Raw genomic sequence first — 22725 nt, forward strand, 5'->3', positions numbered from 1 at the left:
AGATATACAGAATGCGACAACGGACGTCTGAAAGAATGACATACGGTGTCACTGGTAACCAGTAAGGCCGACGGAGGAGGTTTTATTTGCTAAATTAGGTTAATACAACCCATCAGTCATGCGTTACAACCAGTAGCCAATCAAAGTCCATTGTGGACTCACTGCAGAGACATCGATGTAACCCAGAAGGACATTGTGCAAAGTTTCTAAAGTTTTCCTTTAAAGTTCAAAGAAACGCGGACCATTCAGTATGAAACAGTAACACTGGTTTACACTACATTTTTTAGTGGACTTATACAAGTGAATTCTTAATTATTAGGTGTCACTTAAATTAGCGAATGCGTTGAAATAGGTGCACCCTACACATTATCTAGTTTGTGTGTTTATGCCTTCGCTGCGAGACACAAGGGGGAGCCAGAACCCACTTTTTAAACGCCATTCTATGTTTTGTGAGGCGTCCATTGTCTGTGTGTCTGCAGGGTCCCATTATTCAATGAGCACAGCACCATCAGTTAAATATCAAATGGAAAACTAATGAAGAAAGACAATTGTGAACAGAAAAAAAGGACCCCTCTTACCTTTACTAACCCCCAAAATATGGATTATTAGTCCAGCATGCATCCATTATGCCAAATGAAAACTAAATTCAGCCCAATGCACAGGGAGCCAGCCAGCAGCTTGCAGGGTCACAGGGCACACGTGTACACATCTCCTCCTGTGTCCACCTGGGTCGAGAGGTGACCTGGTTGGGCAAGCCTGTAGTTCATGGGTGTCCAACTTAGGTCTATCAGGACAAGATCCATGTCGGATTTCCAGGCTGACCAATAAGAAACATTTCTATTTTAGATATGCTAATACATTTTAAGTGTGTCATGGTCATTTGGCTTGTTTCCAGACCTCCTGCACCTGCGTTGGACCTCTCTGCTTTAGTTTATTTATTGTGTTGGTGGACTTTAAGTGCTGCGACTTAGGGGAAGTATAAAACCACATTTAGGATTCATGTTTTTTTTTTACAAAGTTAGAAATCACAGCAAACTTCCAGTTTCAGGAGTAAAGAGCGGGTGGGGGATCTGAAACTGAACGAGTGATGTAGACCAATTAAAGCACACCTGTGAAAGGGAGGCGGTAAAACATATTTTCCCAGCACTTAGCAGCACTGCACTACCGCCACAACTGTTTTTTTAAAGGCATTCGTGTAACTTCCACTAACAGTAAACACAAAAACCCACACCTAAAATAAAACCTAAAAAGTTCACAAGAAATGTGATAAAATAGCATGGCTGCTTTAATTCGGAGAGTTTGCATCTTGTAGAGCACACTGGCCTTCCCTGATCTGAAAAAAAAAAACCAGGAAGGGACGGAGCTGGAAGGATGGGCGGGGATTTATGATTTGCCCACAGGTAACCATGTAGTCATTTATTTGGAATACTTTGTTTCGGCTTAACTACACAGTGAAACAATTGACCCTCACTTGTGAACATTCGCTAAGCAGAACCAGGCCAAGCAGAGGGAGTCTAGTGGAGAGAAGCAATATTTCAGGAGACGGACATAAGACTATTTCCATGCTAACCACAAAGAGAGCATGCAGACAGACTGGTATTCTGCGTGGCTAGGCATTTCCCACCCCTCCCCCACACAACAGCATGCACACACAGGCACTCCCCACCATCACACAGGCTCCTCTGCACACAGGGCTTCTATAGACATACACTGGGGACCTCACAAAGTATTCTTCTTTGTATTTATACTCTGACTAAAAACTTCTACCAGAAACTCTGCATATAGTACCTAAAGTGAGCAAAAGGTCACAGACCGCAGAGCGAGTACACAGAATGGAGTGCAATAGACGGGTGGCAAGCTGTAGCTTTGACGTGTGTTCCTCAAAGTTTGGGAATCACTCACTAGCAGCAGCAGACTTGAAGGTGGTAAGGGACTGCTCTGCCACAGAGTCACTAGGATAGGCATTTCATCAGAGGTGCGGTGCCCTCAAAGGGTCTCTGGAGCACAGGGAGGCTTCGAGATGGAGGGTGCTAGACGATGACAGAGTGGAAGAGACATGGCAGCGATAAGGAGCGTGGCTGTGGACTGTCTTGGAGACAAGGATGATGAAGTTGAAGAGTGCCCTGTGTTTGGGTGAGAAGCAACTTAACTCATGCCTGTGAGGAAGTAGGATGTGTAGGTTAAAAAGAGTGCAGACATTAAAGTATTGTCTAGTGGAAAGAAGCCATATTTCAGGAGGCTGACCATAAGACTATTTCAGTGGTCAAGCTCACTCATGATCAAGGGGTTGCTCAGGGATTTGACTGTGTGAAAGGGAAGGCAGGGGTGGATCTTGTACATTTCTAGTAGCTGGAATGTGGTGGGAGTCGATTGGAAAAAGGACAACATCGTTCTACTGGAGTCAATCTGAGTGATCAGGTTTGTTTGGCAGAGAGTTAGGATGGGAGCGTGCCTGAGGGGAAATGAATTGGCTTGAAAGTAGTGTGGGCACAGGTACCAGGCAAGTAGAGCTTTTTAAGTATCGATGCCAGGCAGCTTTTAGCTGTTTCCTTGTGGAAGTCCTCTCTTAAGGACCATACCACAAACTCACACTGGGCTTACAGCATACCCATCACTAACATCTGGTTGGCTGTATTGTCACCGTCACCTGCTTGCCTCTTATTTGATTGCTTGCCTTGCTCTTCTTGTGTTTGTCTCTCCCTAGTAGCATAACCTCTTTACAATTCTTTTGATTGGATGTCTTCCATTCTTTTACTGCTCACAATTTGGAAACTTTTTTTGTTTTCCTTTCAGCTCTCCATGAGAGCACCCACGTTTTTTTGCTCTCTCCCTTGTGTGCTGTTTCATTCCAAACACCCAAGGCTCATTGTTGCTCCCTTATCCCTTCCACCAAGCTCGCCTACTGCTTTTTTTGTTTTTACCTTCCTTTACTTTTATTTTTTATTAATATTATTATTATTTAATATTTTCTTTTTTTGGCTTCACATGGGCCAATCCTCAAGCACTTCCATTGCTCCCCAAGCCCCACCCACACCCTGTTGCTTTCCACCCACCTGTGCACCCCACTCGCCCCTCTGCTCTTCCACAAACCCCCTAGTGGTTATTTACTTATTTATATATTTTTATTTTATTCTCATTAGAGAGCCCAGCAGTTGCCATATGCTGGCAGGTTGCACTGGAGTGTAAAAAAGTGCCTTCACGCAACTAAAAAAAAAAATTGTAATTTTATTTACTGATCCAAATGGCATCTGCCATCTTTGAAAAGTATACAAGATCGCAATGGTCCTCCGAAGATCCGGGGTAGGAAAACCAGGAACAGAGGAAGAGTGAAGGTGAGTGCGGGGCCTAAATAGCCCCCTGGCCCCACCTCCACCCCCCCCTGCAGGAAGTCTGCGTTGGGCCCATGTCGTGGTGCCCCCAAAGTACTACCCCCGGCCAGCAGCCAATTAGGCTGCTGGCCGGGCTAAGGGCGCGCCGGGGGGCCGGGTCCTAAGTGCGCGCTCACCAAGGGTCGCGCTTGGCATAGGCACAGGCACAAGTGATTTGCCACAAGACAGCCACTTTATTCGCACCAGAAGGGTGGGTGGGGGTCTGTTGCCTTACTGAAAGTTTTTGTGTTGCTGAATGGCATTTTTTGGAAGTTATACAGATGTAGAGCATCTGTCAGGGCAATATGGTATGTCTAGGGTTTTCAGCTTCATACTAGACATTCAAGTCTTTTTGAGAAGAGAGAGTGTTTTAAAGTGTGATAATAGCTGTAATGTAGAAGGAGAGCTAGGTATTAGATTCGTTTGCACTGTAATTACCACAGTTGATCTGAAGATAATAGCATGAAAAATGTATTGGCAAAGCCAATAGGTCTGTTGTTGGAAGCAATCCTTTTGGCTTTGTCACTTCTTGTGTAGTGTTGGGTCATGGTTTTTGCAAAACATTATTGTTTGGGAAGATGCCAGGTCCTTGTCAATGTAAAAAAATGGGCTAAAGGAAATAATAATTTTATGGTTTGTAAAAGCATACATTGCCATACTAATGCCTGGCACAGAAGGGAACTACTTTGTGCATAGTTGTATTCCTTGTGAAACGGCACAGTGCCTTGACTCACACTGGGTTAGTCAATAGATGAAGTATGCTGCAGTGTGCAGAAGAAAAATGTGAATGACACAATAACAGACTAATGGATGACGCGACCTGACTGGAAGTTGCTACATGTAAGCACATTGTACATATGATTTGAGGAAAATCAAATTGTCTTAGCTGGTGCCAGACCTAAATAGAGTGAGCATTTTAAAGAGATAGTAAAGTGTGCTGAGGAGAGTGGCTGTACCCTGATGATTTGCAGGCTGAAATGAGCAGAGGAGGCACAGGAAGGATTGTCTTACAAGTTTATGGGGAAAATCTCAGCTGGGGATTTGAGAAGAAAGATGAAAAATGAGCTGACAGTGAGGGAAAGAAGGTGGGAGCAGGAGGATGGATGGAGTACGAGTATGAACGATGCCGACGGTGGTCCGAAATAAGGACATTTTGGAAGGGATGCAGGAGATAAAGTCCTATGGCCATATTTGTGATTGAGTCGGTTTACTAATAGGGGAGACTAGAGGAAGCTAGGTCTACAAGATTGATGCTGGAGGTGAAGGTGGAGCGAGAGAATAATTTCCTGGGAATAGATATACTTATTAGAGTCAATGGCAATAGAAAGGTCATTTACAGCGTATAGGCGAGATTGTGTAATATAGAATTATGTGGCAAAGGCGGGCGAATTATTCAATGGAGTTGAACGAATTATGTGGCAAGAAAAGGCAAATTATGAGGCATTTCGTTCAATAAAGGCAAATGATGGAACACCTTCTGAGGTATTATTATGTTGCTATAATATAATTTTAGAATGCATTGTTATTCTTACACAATTGACCTCACAGTTATTGTTAATAGAGAGGTTTCTTAAGAAAGAATATAAACAGCAGTTACCATTCACTATGTTACGTACCAATAATTATTTGTCCTGTGTGGGAGCACAGGAACATCACTCAGAGTAAAATGTGTTAAACATGCACAATGTTGCAGTTTCCAGAGCCACAAACATAAATGTACACACTTCTTGTAACAAAAGGCCTTCCCCTTACTTTTGCACATTCCAACTATGTTTCCTTCATCTCAGTTTCAGCTTTAGTCTGTATTTACAGTACACAGCTTCTGGACACACCCCTTTCCAAAAAGAAACTGCCAGACAGAATAGCATTTTCGATTACATATTTCTTTAGCACATTGTGAGGCACTTCAAAATTTGAGACATCAGACATTAAAAAAAATGTTTAGGTCCCTAACTTGTTATGCTACCTTAAAATCTCCTGTAAAGGGCTGCTACACCTGTAGTATTGTTGACTGGAGGATAATGTAAACATACACACTACAGATGAAAAGTGATATTATTCGGGTAAGACAAGAGCATCAAGGAAAAGAAGGGTGTCCGAGCTCTTCATAAAACATGCATGCTATAGCACACATATATTTTTAGGCTATAAATGTTTTAGCGCTCACAATATTTCTCAGATGAAAATGTAGTGAATTTCCTTTCTGAGGAGGGGGGCGGGAGGGGGTGCATTATAGGGAAGTTATTCGCCGGGAAGGGCTATTCTAGTTCAAGGAAATTTAAGCAGGAGGGCTGTAGCAGATCTAAGGGACCATGTCTATGCTATCAGAGTAGGTTTGTTTTTAACAAAGAAAGACCCACAGCACATAATGCTTATTTTACCAAGTACGCAGTGTTAAATGTAATGCGCTGGCCATATGCAGCTAATGAAGGGTACTAGTGCCATCATGAGGTGGTCTCTTCTATTCAGCGTCATCAGCTTGCGAACTGCCATATTCTGTAGTAATTGTAATCTCCTCCGTTAGTTTTTAGGTAGTCTCGGGATGACACAGTTTGCATAATCAAATCTAGACAAAGCCAAGGCAATTACTGGAAAGATTCTCACCGGGAATGCCAGGTATGGAAAGAGATGATGAAGCAATTCAGGGGAAATGCCCTTTTCTCACCACCACCAGAACCTAGGCTGCTGGGGAAAAACTTTGTTAAGCTAGAACGATCAGGTCGTATGCGTGTGGCGGCAGGTAGGACAACAGTATTCTTTAGTTGTCCATGGGTTGGAAGGCCCTACATTGGAATATCAACCGTCTACCAGATGCTCTACCTGTGTAGGGTTTAGGTTAAGCTTGTTATGACATATTCAGTGGTTCATGATCATCATACAAGTGCTTCGGCTCCTCCTACACATAGCATCGCTGTAAACTGAGATCCCGAAGGATCCAATCAGTAGGATGAATGAGTAAAGGTAAGCATTGAAGAACAGCAGCAAGCGGGCTGAACCTCATGGAACGTACACCTTATCACTGCAAAGTCCGATCAAAAATTGGTTAATTTAAATATTAAACTGTTTTTTGTTCTGTAAGGAATGTTCAGGACCACTTTGAAACAGCACCAGAGAGCCTAGGCTGGCCAGAAGATCACTCAGCATAGACAAGTCAACAAGGCGGAGAAGAGCGGAAGGTATAACCGGGTCACTGAGCTGGTGATACGCTGACCTAGTGCAAACCTCACATCCTTCAATAAAGCAACCTCAGCATTCCTCATTCCAATCTACAACCTGTTTGGTGGTAGTTTATTCTAACAGGGTGTTAAATTCCAGGAAAGGCTGCATTTGTAATATCACAGCCCTCTTCAGGAGCCCAGCGAGGGACAGACTTTTCAAGACTGGGTGAAACATAGACACGTCTGTAGGATCAAAAGCCTGTTTTTCCTCCTGCAGTGGTAAACCAGATCTCTTTTAGTCTTAGTGGGAAGGAAAACTTTAACTGAATATTGATTGACTGATTCATCAAAGTAATTGGGGTAAAACACCATAAACCATAAATAAAAAAGACACTTAATTGTGACTTAATGTCACCCAGTCACATACCGTTTCAACAAAGATAGATCACACAGTACATTTCACCCTTCACACTATGAAAATGCAAATTAAAATCTACGGAGTATTTTGAAATCGTCTTTGCTAGTATAGTGTTATAAAGCATTTAACAAAGGGATATACATTTGGCTATTTGTCTAATGCATGATTTGAAATGCATGTGCTATCTTAGAAAATTCAGTTCAACATGTTATCTTTGTTGTTTGATACTTATAAAGGGTACACTCTGTCCTTACTATGGCAGCTTAGTACTGGTTAAAGTTCAGGAGTGCCGGATCCCCAAAAATTCAGAAATTTCTTTCAGGGATAAGAATCGTGTTTCGAAACTCTGATGGGTGAGGCCAGAGTGTGGTACTAAAAGTAATGAATGGATCTTCCTTGATTGGCATGCGTGCCGAGTATCGGCATCCCTGAGCAAAACATCTGAAAAGTTCTCTTGATGACTGGTTCTCAGAGAGATAGATCGGTCATGATCAAATCCTACGGAGCTGAGGCAAGAACCTGCTTCCTAGTGGACGGTAGATTTACCGTTTACAAACAGGGATTATGCATGGTTCACCAAAGAAAGTAGAAGTACAAATCATGTGTGCAGTCTACATTTACATAATTTATGCAAATCATCCAATAATTGTGCACACATAATTTGAGAATAGGTGTTAAAAAATGGGTTTGCACCAGATTTTTGAATCTTGGACTGGTGCTCTTGAGAATTAAGGCAACAACCCTAGCACTGAAGAATGCAGAAGTGCTGAGGACAAAGAAAAAAATAGGGCACCGTGAATGTTTCTGGTCAAGAGATCTGTAGTGAACATTCAGGACTAGACTTTACATATAGCTAGGAAATGTGTTGTGCATCTTGGGTGCTGTCTAAAAACAGGTTTTAATTAAAAATAATTATGTCCTAAAAAGGGAAACATTATCAAGACAAGCATTAACAGCTACGTAAGACACATATAGGTGGGTTTTCGTCCCCAAAACTCGTAGACCATAATTAGAACACATATCGTACTTTTTTTTGCTCCAGCTAGATCCTCTTTCAATTTACTTATGGTGCCCTCTCCTGGTTACCTCTTCTTCCTGCTTCCAAGGGACTAAGCCATGTCCTAGATGCAGCCATGTTTTGTGCCAAGTGGTCTGTGCCTTCCTGCTGTGCCATCGCTACTGATGCCTGGCTCAACAATGACATCTTCTGTCCAAGCTGGCAATCCACATACGGGCTTCAAAACCCTTCCTAAATGTGACGCTCAGCCGCTGCTTCATCCAGCCGGAGCTTCCATAACAGAGGACAACTGTTACACTTGCCTTGCGGCTTGCAGCCAAGCAGCAATAAATCTGCTGATGGTTAGTTTTAGGGGAAGGTGGTATGGGATGGAGGACTACATTGTAAGCCCTATTCCATTTATAGATGTTCACACAGGTACCACCCTGGATAGGAAACATTCATACCACATGCATCAAACTTTATGAATAACACTTTGATTTAAACCATCTTGCATGTGGTTGAGAAAGTTCTTCACATCCAAGCAACTACAAGCTTAAAATGTTCAAACCTAACATCGGTGGCGGCCGGCAACATCAAAATATGGTGGAGTGCGATGCCCCAAAAACTCACCATATATGTTGCACTTGTTGGCACACAGGCTCTGGCTGCGGTCTCACCTCATCCTGGCGCTCTCCTCGGCGGTGATTCCAGCAGGAAGGGAAGGACATCCTCCCTTGTGCAACACAAATCCAACTAATCCTGAAGCTGCAGCGAAGCTCCAAGATTGGTTGGCGCAGGCTAATCCAGCACTCATTTCGAGGCTGTGGGCCTGTGGCTTCAATCCCCTCACTGTTTCTCAGCCCTGGGATTGCTAGCTCTGAAGGGCGCATGTCAGAATGGCCGTCTCTAGACAGCCGGCCAATTTCACATGCGCACTGACAAGGTTGAAGTAATTGCACAATTGCACAAATCAGCCCCTTTCCCTGCCCTCGCACTGTAGCTTATCAAGCACCCAGAATGAGACCAAAGAGTTTTAAGGATGTCAAAGCTTCAATACAAATCCATCAACCGCTTGACTCTGCCCTCCGCAATTTCATTACATTGCAATATACAAAAGCAAAGTGCGAATACGGCAATACCGATTGGATTGCCAGGGAAGTTTAACATTAAAGAAAATTACAGCCATTTGAATTCGGGCAGCAGATCTATAAAGAAGCTGTCCCCCCCTTACTCTTTCGTGAATGATATTTCTTCTATTCTCAATACAACGATTTTAAATAAATCTGATTTTGTTCAGCGTCATCCTAAAACAACAGACAATCACAATAGAACCCTACTATCCTAATACTACGGGTGGAGAATACAGTTTTCTTCCTCTGGATGTCAGCCCATTGAAAGCAGGAGACGACTTTTCCAGGGTCTCCATACAAGACTATTAGTTAAACTGAAAATTTTGTCCTGAAGAAGGTGAACATCTATCAAACTTTCACCGAAACGCTGCATCGACAGTTTACTGAGTATTTTACATTTGTACTTTTTTAACTTGTAATAGTTACTTGTTATTTAAAAAAAAAAAAAAAAAGTGGATAAAGAAAATGATGCCAATGTATTAATGAAATTATTGATTGAGACAAGTTGGTCACTCTCTGTATTTGCACCACAAGAACTTAAAATCAACTTGTTTTCAAAACAACAAACGTTTTAAACTAAAACAATATATAGTTTAGTATAGGTTTGTAGTTTTGAGTTTCATTGTAACACATTACAGCAACTTGTAAACGAAAAGTTTCTTTCAAGTAAAATTTGTGGTTATTGTTGTAACTTATCTCTGTCATATTTATATTTCTTGTACAAAGTACCTATAGCACATGCTCCCTTTTTTAGGTTGTTTTGCAGTATTTACTTATATATTCACCTCACTCACTTTCTAGTCTTTTGGAAAGGGATCTTTTTGTTTTATGAGTCATAGGCCCGTCCCTTTGGTAAGTATCAGGGTACCTCCCTCACATTTTGGCAACACAGCGCAAGCCTGCGACACATTATAATAAAATGGTGAGCTCGCAGCAGGCGGGGCCACGCTCCTCCGCCATAACAGAGGTGCCGCCACTGCCTAACATTGTCAATAGTCATTTGCCTATCACTGATGCCCGTCATTGCCCGCCCCCACATAAAAAAAGTGACTTCTAAATGTCAGCATCAAACACAAAATAAAAGCATAACACCAACGTTTCTACAGCAAATAATAAAGTATTAAAGAACGTTCTTACCATCTGTGCCATAAACACATCCATCCACTCACACGAAGGACTAATCCCTATTTGGCATGCCAGAGGTGGCAGGGTTCATTTTGGGGTCTTGGGGTTTTAGGACAGGGGAAGATATGTAATTATGCATTTAATGTTCCAGCCTAATCTGCTTGTGGGGCTCGAAGAATAAATGGCGAGGCGCTCTCCTCTCTGTCTTCGAAGCATAAAATCAAAGTGAAACCCTTTTTTAAGCGTTCATTTCCGTCCTCTCATCCCCGCCGAGTTCTATATTTTTTCCATTGGCTGATGAGCCACATTTTCATCAGGGCACTCTCTAAGCCATGCACTTCTAAGTCTCGATCTGTTTCTTGTACATGTTATTTCCGTTTATTCACAGCCACAAAGACACCCACGAGTCACTAGCAACCCGCCGGCGTCGTCAGAATGAATAATATTTGTGAAAGGAGGGCTTACCCCACCCAGTGTTAAGATGGCTTGTTCTCCGGGAGGGAACTGCCCAAAGTCAGCCTGCATTCTCCACACACACAGCCTCTCTGTTGTGTGGAGGTGCGGTATCCACCACAGTTATAGGGTGTGAGTAAAGGGAGCTGCAGAGCCGAGTGGGGAGGAATCATTACCCCACGGTCAGTGACACGGAGGGCACGCGGCTATAATAAACCCTGAACGTGCTAGGATTGGGAGATTAAGATGGTGGGTCGTATTTCCTGGAGCGGACATGAATTTTTAAGAGGAGTTTAGCACCGTTTTTAGAAATCGCAAACAGCGAATAGGGCCGTTTGCAACCGCTAAATCAGCCTGGAGCATGTATCAACCCTATTATGTCTAGCAGCTCGCCCAAAACTTTTTAAATCCTGCATGTGAGAGCCATTGTGGCCACCTCCTCAGGTATTCTAAGGATTCACACGTCGTGTCCTATTCAGACAATCGATTGCGTCCCCCCTTTACTGTCACCAAGGGCACCACACCGCTGCCTTCAACTGGCTTCCACTCCTTCAGCCCCCCCTCTATTCCCGGCACCTTTCCTTCAGTGAGCTGCATCTTTTTCTCATTCCCCTCTACCTTTTGGCACATGCCTTAGAACCTGCCAAACGCCTCTCAAATTTTGTTTCCACGTTTTTGGTAGTACCTTTATGGTGCCCATCTCCCCTTTTAAGCCACTGTGCAGCATAGCAATAGATTTCAGCAAAGTCTTCTGACACAGGTATGGTGGGCTCTTCCGGTAGCTGGCATTAGGAATTTCCTTATTGGATTATGATGGTGCTCCGTGCGGGCCGCAAAATCTCCCTTTACCCTTTTGTCAAATTAAATCACGGTCAGCATCCCGAAGGGGCAAAATGGCGACTCTCAATGTCGAAACTGTGCCTCAGCAGTAGGCGCCTCAGGTCTAGCATTGACCTAGCGTATGAATAGTGGGCAGCTACAATTGTGCACGTCACCATGGGCTGTTCATGGGGAGAAATCCACTCAGCTCTACAGTGGGCTGAGTTCACGCCCAAAAGAGCCAACTGCAGTGAGTAGCTTCACTCCCCTGGCTGACCTTTCGGGTCACATGACCCCCCTCCCTCCCCCCCCGGAAAGGAAAGCTCCACCTTGGCCCCAGCTGCGTCATAGGCACACAGGCACTACTACACCGGGGCAACTCTCTGGGCTGCAGTCTATCTAAAGCCACTCCCCTAATCCGCATCAGAGAGCCAGTGCCAGATGGAAGCACCATCACCATTAGCTCCTCTGGAAGAACTGTTTTCTAATGAATTTTGTGCATTGAATTACTTTAAGTATGGAATGATTAGATGTGCTTGCATGGTTTGCAACCCTTCTTTTCGAATATGCCATTGGTGGCTACTGATCAGCAGCAGCCCGTGCAGGTAAAAGCGGCGGGGCCGGGTTGAAGGGGGGAGGGGGGGGGGGAGGGATTCGACAGACTACTATGAGGGAAAATTAAATAAATAATACATTTTCCCTCATCGTTGTCCCCCCCAGCCCCCTCCACCCTGCCCCACTGCTCTTAACTGCACGGGGCGCTGCTGCTACTGATCGCTAAATCAGTTCTTTTATTTTTGTAACGCCCGTTATTGGGTGTAAGTAATTTGTGGAGTGACTCCTCCATGCTGTATTGCCTGGTTACAGGGGGCACAGAAGGGTGTTTAAATAGCTGTGACCATACACAGCTCATAAGCGTCGCAAGAGATTTCGGTGGAGTTGAGGGATCAGGCTGGTGGGAACGAGGTTAAGGGTTAAGAATTAACTAGGGAGTAGATAACTAGTACTAGACTCTCATATGTTCATTGTACACTCTGTCCTCAATCTTTACTTGGTTTTATTATTGGTATCCCCCTGCTTGATATTTCATGTTCTGTGCTTTTTTTTTGTCCACGAGGTATATTTTATTTTGTTTCTATGCATTTGGGAATTTAAAGCAGGAGTTCCCTGGTTTACAGACAGGGCCAAACGAATTATGCAGCATGGGAGGGTCAAATTATACGACTGGATTGACAAAATTATGTGGCATGAAAAGGCAAATTATGCGGTGTGTGGCACATTTTGTAATTGGATGACTTCATTATTTTGTCATTTTTACACTTGTTGACATGGTGTGGGCAAAGGTTGCACCTTTTTAGTAGCAGTTCAACACTCAGATTTAGCAATAAGCAACAGAAAGGTGACCAGTTAGCCTTTGCAAAGGGCCTTCAACGGCACCATAAATACATGTTGCTACGTTTTTAAAAACTTTTGGACTGTTTAAGCTAGAAACAAGTTTATGTGGCAAATGCAGCAAATCCATAATTATACACAAAAAAATAATAATAAACGCAGCTGCAAAATCGCATAGTGACCCTGGTTACAAACAACTAAATATGGGAGAGCACTGAATGAAATAATGTTATGTAAATATTTTGTAAAGCGCGCGAATGCCAATCAGCGTCTTGGTTCTAGTGTCAAGCATTAACCTTAATGAAGAAGGTGGCAGAAGGAGTGATTACACAGTGGGTGGGGGCAGGTTTTCAGTTGTTTTCTGAATTTTAGGAGGTTTGGCTGTGCTCTGAGATGGTCAAGCATCGCATTCCACCATCTGCATGTGGACTAGGAGAAACTTCTTCCTCCCCAATATGCCTTTTTTATTCTGGGGATTACTACCTGTCTCACCACGCTAGACCACATGGTACGTGTAGGTATATACCATTTGAAGATGTTCTGAAAGAAGAGAGGACCTTCCTTGTGCAGGGCCTTGTGAGGCTTCAAACTTGATTCGCTCCCTGATTGGTAACCAATGCAGATTATTAATGGTTTCAGAAATTGCGGCGAATTTTGGGAGATTTATCAATACACGGGCTGCTGCATTATGAAGGGTCTGCGGTTTGTTTTGTAGGCGAATTTGTGAACCTACAGATAAGGCATTGCAGCAGACTAGTTAAAAAAATTACCAAAGCAATTATAACTGTTTTCGGCAACTCTATAAGAAGACAGGGGAGAATGTTTTTTTTAGGATGTTCAAAGTAAGTAAACAAGAAGAAGTTACCTGCTTAATGTGGTCAGTGAGTGCTAACTTGGCGCTAAAAATAACCCTTAACATCCTTGATTTTTGGACCGGAGATGAGAGCAACACCAGATTGGGAGACCACCAGGTGGTATTCCAGAAAGAGGTGCTGTTGCCAAAGAGTGATACTTCATTCTTTTCTGAATTCACTTTCAAATAATTCTTCTGCATCCAGTCAATGATATTACATATGTTATGATATGCAGATATTGAATGGCTGGGCTGCTTTTTCTGCTTTAGAAGAGACTGACACCACTATCTGAGTGTTGTCTGCATAGGTGAATACTGAAAAGCCACATGATTCGGATGAGTTGTATCACTGGGGTAACATACACATTAAAAAGGGTGGGACTTAGCGAGGATCCCTCGGACTCCCCAAGGAAGTGTAAAAGGATCCGAATTAAACGTGGCCAAACGTTCAAGCATGATCAAGGCGCCTTACCACCCTTGTCTACAATAGCTCTATTTCTTCTGTGTCAGCCACTAAGGGGGACTCTGTACAGCGATTAGATCTGAACCAGTGTTGCAATGGATCAAGAAGGTTGGTGGATCAGGAATGGTCATCACCTCTTGGTTCACGGCCTTTTCTAGAATCTTAGCTGGTATCGGGAGGTGAGAGATCAGTCTATAATTCTTTACCTCAAGGACATCCTCCTGGTGCAGACAATGTCCTCTTCCCTTTTCTGTACTGTGGTACATTAATTCCAAACAAAATCAATCATCCTTTGCGGAGAATAGAAATGAAGCTGATTAGGATCTAAAGGGCACAGTGTTAGTGAGTGACAAAATGTATTGTTTTGGTGCCGTGTAGGTATGTGGCAAGGTACCTGGGGCGGCATTACAGAAAGTGGCCCGGGTGCAGCGGGCATTTGCGCTTGCTTTGTGCACCCTAGGGCACTTTGGTATTGCAGAAGGGGCGGCAGAAGCTTGTGCGATGTCTTCTGTGATACTGATAGCGCTGCAGCTACATGTGCGCCAGCCCTATCTCAAGAGAGCATGCCTTTATTTGCATAGGGGGTGTGGCCTCATTTAAATGAGGGATCTCTTTACCTCTGCACCCGTGCCGTATTACGGACGTGGGAGCAAAGACAGTGCACCCCCTATGACAGCCCTCTGGAGGGGGAAGAGGAGGAAGAGGGGGACCTATGGAAACCCCCTAACATCCTCTTGCAGGCAGATGCAGTCACTCACTGCACCTGCCTGCAAAGGTATATCTAATCCCTCTTTAAGGTGCCGGTGGGTTTCCGCCAGCTGTTACGTATTTCACTTGAATGTGCTGCACCCAGGTAATCACAAGTTTGCAACTGCCATGGGGGCAGCACATTAACTGTAATAGGGTGTACTTTCCCTGTTTGTGCATGGCGCACCTATTTAAAGGAGTGCGCCTTACGTGTAATAGGATCCCTAATGTACAAAAAAAATGTTAAAGCAAAATCCAGAATAGCAGAGATGGCACTGGGGTTGTATGTAGCTTCTGAATATAAATGCAACTTTGTTTCGATTCCACATAATGCCTATTTATCACATAAAACTACCTATCTGGTCTCTTTATCTCACTCGTGGTGGTTCTTTTTCATCCTAGATTACTCCAATTATCACAGTTTCATTATCTTCCTCTTTCTCCTTCTTCCTTCCTTTCCTGCCTTTCTCTCTTGCTAAGGCTCAAAACGAATTAATGAAAAATATGACCTACTCCCCTAATATGAATCCCGCTGCCCTCAAACCACAACCACCAGCACAAATTAAGCACTGATAGCAAGACAAAGAAGGTGGGATGTGCTGATATCAAGGCGAAGGGTGCTAGATAGCCCAAAGCAACAGAAACAATCCCGTAAACAGGATTACCACCCCAGGAAAAATGCAAGCATGAATAACTGTCCAAAACGTGGGGTGTTCCTCATAGAAGCTGTGGAGAAAGCACTGAGAATGTCTCACTACAAGAGACGACAATGTTATAAAATGTTTTAAACCTGTTTCTGTCTACAAGCAGGCTGCAATAGGCATGAAGGAAACACATTATAAGTAACCGGTGACCATAAAGTTGCTGGACCTTTTGTTAATATTAATACATGGGGATTTAGGATTCATTCAGGGGCGGATCCTCCGCTATGGAGGAGGAGTGTCGCCACACTGCTTTTAAGAAGTGCACTGCAAACAAAACATAAAATGATAATGACTTTAAGTTATCATCATTTATGTTTCCTGTTTCTTTGCGGGCGGGCGTGCGGCTGCTCTGCTCTTGGAGCAAGGAGGGCCGTCCAAATCAGTCATGCGCACTTTCCCCGTTCTCCATGCAGGCTGCATTACAGACTGCTTGGAGAACAAGTGCAGGCCCCCATTGCCTGGTTGAGCGGCGAACCAGGACGCTCAAAACCAATCACAAAGCTGCATTGCAGCATTGGGATTGGTCAGGGGAGCCTTTTCTATGCTTCGTGTGCCTCGGAGAGCAGGAGCAGAGACACGGCACTGGTGCGGTAAGGGGTTTCTTTTTTTTTTTTTTCACCATGTCCCCCTCGCAACCCACTTGCGCCGCACACACCCTGGCACCCGCGAACCATGCCAGCTGCCACTGGATTTATTTAAAACTGGTGCCTGGTGAGTAGCAAATACAGAACTGAAAAAAAGCATTATATGTCATAAGATGTTTGTAGGTTTTTAAAATGTAGAATGAAAGTTAAATACCGTTATCTGTTTCAAATTGTGAGACCTTATGTTAAGTTGTGGTGTAAATATTGTCAATACAGTTAACTAAAGCGGTCTCTTAAAATATCCGACAGCGCTTCAAAGCTAAAGAGCAAACACAGACAATATCACACCACTAGTTACATAACAGATCAATACCAGTAACGTTTCACTGCTCAAAGAAAGCAAAATACACCTGAACAAAAGGCTGCACACTTCTCTATATCTTGGATATGAATAATTTTCTGGAATCAAAAATGTGGCTATTTCTGCTTTCTTCTCTCTTAACACAAAGTTCCAAGCAGCTTCGAGTGGGCCTGCTGGGAAGTCCAGATCGACTAGCCTTGTGTTTTGGGAGAACTTTACACACAGCTGAAGACTGGAGTCATCATTCAGATGTCCCTCCGAGTCTTGTGGGTACACAAATGTCTTGGATTTGGGGGAGATATTTCTAGAGGATCACTTTTGCATTGCCATCAGTGTGAGTGTATCCATAATTTACCCTACTGAAAGTCACTCAATCCTTAAGAGGGGCTTGCGTCGTAAGAAGGCTACAGTAAAATCACTTACACAGTGTGCCAAGCTCCACAACACTATCTATACGCATTACAAATTAATGGGAGCGACATTGCTGCTCATCCCGCATCTGAAAATTCCCTTTTGGCAATAATATGTTTGTGGAATTTCATAAAAGCCAAAATATTGCACAATTTGCTTCAATAATGCTGCCAATGTTGCTCTATAGGTGCACCGAGATGGGATGGGCAGGGAAAATCAAACAGATTTCGAACCGGATCAAAGTCCTTGGAGTGAAAGAAATCGGACGACTGACCAGTGCAAGCTTACAAAAAAGGATTTTATTCATGAGCAGGGCAGTGGTTGCCACTGGTAGCTCATTACCTGCAGTAACGAACACCAAAAGGCTTCTGATTTATTTCGCCTAGAGCAGAAACAGCTGGCTGCAGTCAGAACAGCAGCCCATAAATATCTCCGGCCGCCTCACCCGAGAGCCACAAAGGTGAGGTTGTCACATTCGGTCAATTTGCAGGTCTGCAAGTAGCAAATCTTGTGCATTAGCAAAGACACGCAGGCCATACCCAAGGTACTCCGCGCCTTTTGGAGCAGATCACTTCTTTCCAGCTAGAGATGGAGAACATTGACTGAAATAAGCCTTTTATGCAAGACATTTCCTTCCAACAGGATTCGCGAAAACTTAGCGCATGCCTTAGGAAGCTATGGAGCCTTATCACCAAACTACAACCCTTCCACCCGCGCCACGGCTTCCCCTCACTGTTCTAGCTTCTTTGTCTCAGTGAGAACAGCTCTCCTAAGAGTAGCCACACTGAGCCCCTTTTCCTCGCGTCCCATATTTGTGTAGCTGTTAGACATTTTGCAAAGGGGGGAGTACCAGCCAGCCTCTCACAACAAAGGGCTACTGTCACTGCGCCAGCCCCAGACATGGTGGAAAGCGGCCCACAGGAAAAGGCCTGGCTCCAGTGCTAGGCCCCGGCGAGTACAGTCACTACATTCACTCAAATTGGCAACAGGTCTCGGTGTTCCTGGCTTTGAGCTGTGAACAAGGGTCGGGATTGAATAACCAATTATACAACCGCTGACTGAGTTTATCCAAGGTTTGCAAACTGCTATAATAGCCCAGTATTCAATCTAACTGTTTTATCCCCTTCCAGATATAGTGTCATATCTCCCCTTGTGCTCTATCTTCATGTCACTTTATTACGTGCCGCCATTAGGGGGGTTAATACAATGTCACGCTCGGTGCCTAAATGCTGTCATTCAGTGTCTTTCTCCCGCCACTGCATGCGCACGCCCCCTTGGACTGCATTTATGGTGTAGGAGAATGGGGAAAAAAAGAATGCGTGCGCCAACAGCAACCCTACCACGCATTTCCTTTAAACAAACAGCCACCCGCGACTACACTTTGTTAGTCTTTGCAGCAAGCAACTATTTGACATCAATGGCACCGAGCTCAAAATAAGATCCAGGCTCATTGATAGCAGCGGAGCACTTTGCAAATGTTTGTAAAAAAAAATAAAATACAGTATTGGAGAGGGCAGAGCGCCATCTTAAATCAATCAAGTCCACAGGAGCGGTTGCAACAATTGCCGCCTGGCAGCAGGATATTGTCTGAAAGAGAGGTTGCACTGTGACGCTGCTTCCTTCTACCGTCCGCGAGGGCTAGCGTGTGCTCACAGCTCACCCATCTTCAGACGTGCTGCTAATTGTCTGCCATTTTCTTTCAAGAGCCGCATTAGTTTAGCGAAATGTCTTCCAGTTGGAGCCAACGCCAAAGAGTTGACCATCATCTCATCAAACTAAAGGCAATATTTCTATTGGAAGCGTTGCTCAAGATCTTGTTAGAGTGGGTTACATGGTTAAGATAGTTTGTATTTTTTTGAAAGAATTGTCATGGAGGTTACTTTAGGAACTTGTTTTGGTTTTTTTCTTAATCAGGTACAAAGAGCCAATAGAAGGCCTTCTGTTTTATGTTTAACAGGTGAGTGTGAGAAAAGCAACTGTCAATTCGCACACTAGGTCCATGTACAGAGCGCCCATTGATCATGCATTCCCCATGTGACTGTAGGCCCACAAGGCCTGCTTGTGCCCCACAATGCTCAATTGTTGTACTCTCTCATTCCATGTCCTAGCAGTTCCTAGGGAGTCATGCTTGCTCCCAAACCAGTCAAGGAGCCTGCAATGATTAATAGCTCTCGAGGCAAATGGAAGCAGTGGTTTAGAAGTTGCACTGCTAAAGATGGTGTTCCAAAAACAACTTGTGACTCGGGGTGATTGGCAACGTTGCTTGGACGATTAGTGGCTCCTCGGCGCGTAGGAAGAACTATAGCGTAAAGTAATAGACTCATGCGCTGTACCCCATATTTATATCATATATTTTGTACCTGCAACCACTAAAATACATTTAAGTAACTTAAATTGTTAGTTTTCAGCAGCTGCCATGACTCCCCATAGATCATTTCTACATGACGGCTGACAAATGGTATGAAACTAACATGCAAGTGTTGCACACAGAAACCTAGAAAGCATTCTACATAAGTACAGGGTAAAGAAGTCTACAGGGGATGAGAAATGCCTGGCATTCCAGCTGCTAAGTGCCAAGAGACACGGTTGAACCCTTCCACCGAACACGACTGGGCGGTTCTCTCTTGCACACCTTCAACAAAGCCCTTTATTGTTCCAAGTAACTCTACAAATACAGGTCTACGAGGTGAGGAAGAACTGGGTTTCAGCAAAATATTTTTTCACTGATGTGACATTCCAAGGAACCAAGTTGTATGATTACCACCCACAGGAAAGTGATTTCTGGCCCATATTTGCCTAATCGATTCACAATAACTTGAACTTGAGTGGGTCTGCCGAAAAAATTCAAAACCTTACCCTAGGTTAGGGAATAATCGGTGCGTGTAATGCCTCTGGTTGGCCACATTGTGGCCCTGTTAGCAAAGAAGAAGTGGATGAATGCCACCGCTGACAAATGCATTGGATTGGAGGTCAGGAGTCTGAAACACGGCAGAGCAGACTCGGGCCTCCATCCTTAGCAGGTCATGAAATGGAGAATGATAAATTGGGTAAAAGTGACATCTGTTCTGTACAGCGCTTAAAAACCGATGAAGCGTGGTGTGAAGCTAGCCAGGTTACCGGGCAATATCTGCAGAGTGGTAAAGTGTGGCATCACTCCATCAATTATAATCCGAATTCAGGCGCACTTTCCTATTTGCGCCCACAATGGGATTAGCGTAGGTCTCATAATAAAGCCTTTAGTGTGGTAGTTTGGTAGTCTGGAGTGCTACATTCGGGCATAGCAAACTTTCTGATGCTCTGCAGAAGACCATCCTTATTGCATCCAACCCGCCCCGCTTCCCCTCACCCAGCACCGAAGCCGAGCTCTTACTAAACACCCGCACTGGCAGCCAGCAGCACACCTCATGGAGGAGTCAGTGGAACCTGCCTGCGAGTCCCTTGCCACATACAGAGAAGGTAAGCGGGGGAGCCAGGGCTGTAATGTGAAACAGTAAATCCACTCAGTCAATTGGTCATTTGTAAGAACCCCGCCTTGGCTCCTTCTGAATGGCATAAGTTTCCGCTAACAACTGGGTGTGGGTAGCTCCAACCACCCACGTTCACGCAAGCATTGAGCTGACCATGGCCACTGGCCCCCGGAGGATTGCTGGCACCGCATGGGCACAGAGGTTTGACTGGTTTTATCTCAGGTGTAACTTTCGCTGTGCATTCTTTATGTAGATGATGCACAGCGGGAACTGAGTCCTTGCTACTGAACTGTACTGCTCCCACAGCAGAGATATGCACTTAATATATTTATATCTACATAGTGAAGCTATAGGGCTGGTTAAGACCGAGCACAGAACAACCTACTACTGTATCACTGGCCGCCAGCTTTCAAAATATTAACCTTGCAAATAACTCAGACTCCTTCAGATTGTCAAATGCATGGAGCACGTTTTTCCTACACTAGGTCAGTCCATTAATAATGGCTTTTTTAACTTCTGTGTTATATTCAAACAGCTTTAGCATGGCTTTTCTGGTGGCAGCTACACAACTGTCACCGTTGAGACAACCTCCCCCGACTCTTATGTGCTCTCCTCATGGAGATTATGAATTCAATATGGAGTTGATCCTAGTTAGTTCAGTGTGGGCAAGAATGCCCTCTGACTCAGAGCACACATCATGTGCGCCACACCACAGCAGGTGCTCCTTCAGTACAGCTAGGCACATATTACACATTGCACCGGGTGCAACATGTCCAGGGTGTAGCTCTGCAGGCTAAAGCAAAGCGACGTTTGCATGGACCACTCAGTGCGTAGCAGTCCCACCCTTTCACGTTTTATCTACAGACCCCGTAGATAAGTAGGGGGCCACATTGCAACGGTTTGAATGCTTTTTCCAAAATACTGATGCCTTGAGGGCTGGTGGGGCGCCACGAGCTAGTCCAAGTGGAGGATGCAGGAAATGTAGCCCAATATTCACTCTGCCCCATGTTGACTCTTGCGTACTCTTGTGTTCTTAAGCCTCTGCTTTATGCCGGTTTGCATTGATTCTGTTCTCAGATCTTAGTGTCTTTGAAAGTTATGTCTCTTATCTACATCTAATTTTCGCTGTGTCCTGTGTGTTTCACCCACCTATTTCCTCATCCTTTTTCAGTCACCTACCGTGCATTTCTCTTTCAGTTGTAACCTAGCCTTCCCCTTGCCCCCACAATGCCATTGCCATGTTCCCTAGTGTTGGAAACCACAGCTTGATACAGAGGACCAGATACTAGGGATAAAGGGTTTTGCCCGTACTGTGTCTGTGGGATAATGTGTTCATGCATAAGGCCCTTAGTGTTTCTGCTTGTCCCTGGTGACTCTGTTTCCCTCACTTACGCCCTTCCCTCCCCACTTCACAGCACCCACCAACCCCAAGTGCTTCACCAATTCTACATGTCTCTTTTCAGCCGCATCTCTTCTTGAGCGTGACTGTTCCCATTGTAGTATACGAAGCCAAGTCCCAACCCTCCTAGCTCGATCATGAGGTGAACTTCTAAATCTGAGAGGGGTTGCCCTTTAAGAATGTTCAGAACATCTATTACCGGGAAGATACTCACTTGAGGTGGAACACAATGGTGAGGCACTGAAGGAGGCATTAGTCACTGAAGATGTGCCAATTTTACAATTCGTTGCAGCCGTGTAGACCCCTCCAAAATGGAGAATAGGTTAATGAAGGCTACCCAGGAGAGGAACTCGGAGCTACCTTATTTAATGATCATAAAGCTTTCAGTTCAGACAAAGAACATTTTTGGTGTTCACGGAGCACGGTGACCAGCATTATAAAATGAGATGAGTTACCACTGTATATATTTGTAAGTCATTGTCAAGGCCTGGATTGGATATTTAACTTAACAAAGGAAGGCCTATTGTCAGAGTATGCATATTATAAGCATAAATTAGAATTTTAAATCCAGACTGGCAGACCACATTTTCAAAGGGTTAAAGAAATGTTGGAGACACTGTAGACGAACGATGCCTGTACACGAACAGTCTGGATCAAAAACAGCAGAATGTATCTGCCCTGTATATTCTATTCTTTAATGGATCTTGCTCATGCTTTGAGACAGAATTCCAAATGGAGGCTTGAAGAGGCCAGAAGAAAGACAAGAAGTGTAGAAGCAGATCAGTTTGTGTTAATTGGGAGGGATGGTATTCACTACAGAGTACGGGGTACAGTAGGGATTTTGGATTGAGGTGGTGCATGAGCATGCTGTGA

The 22725-nt window shown here is 44.2% G+C and overlaps 1 protein-coding gene across 2 annotated transcripts in view; it reads right to left on the minus strand.

Moving 5' to 3' along the window:
- The window catches only part of SOX5 (SRY-box transcription factor 5), a 423652-nt gene that overhangs the window by 239695 nt on the left and 161232 nt on the right, over window positions 1-22725 (minus strand). The window lies entirely within an intron of this gene.

Source organism: Triturus cristatus, chromosome 4_1 (genome assembly GCF_964204655.1).
Source record: "Triturus cristatus chromosome 4_1, aTriCri1.1, whole genome shotgun sequence".
NCBI lineage: Eukaryota > Metazoa > Chordata > Amphibia > Caudata > Salamandridae > Triturus > Triturus cristatus.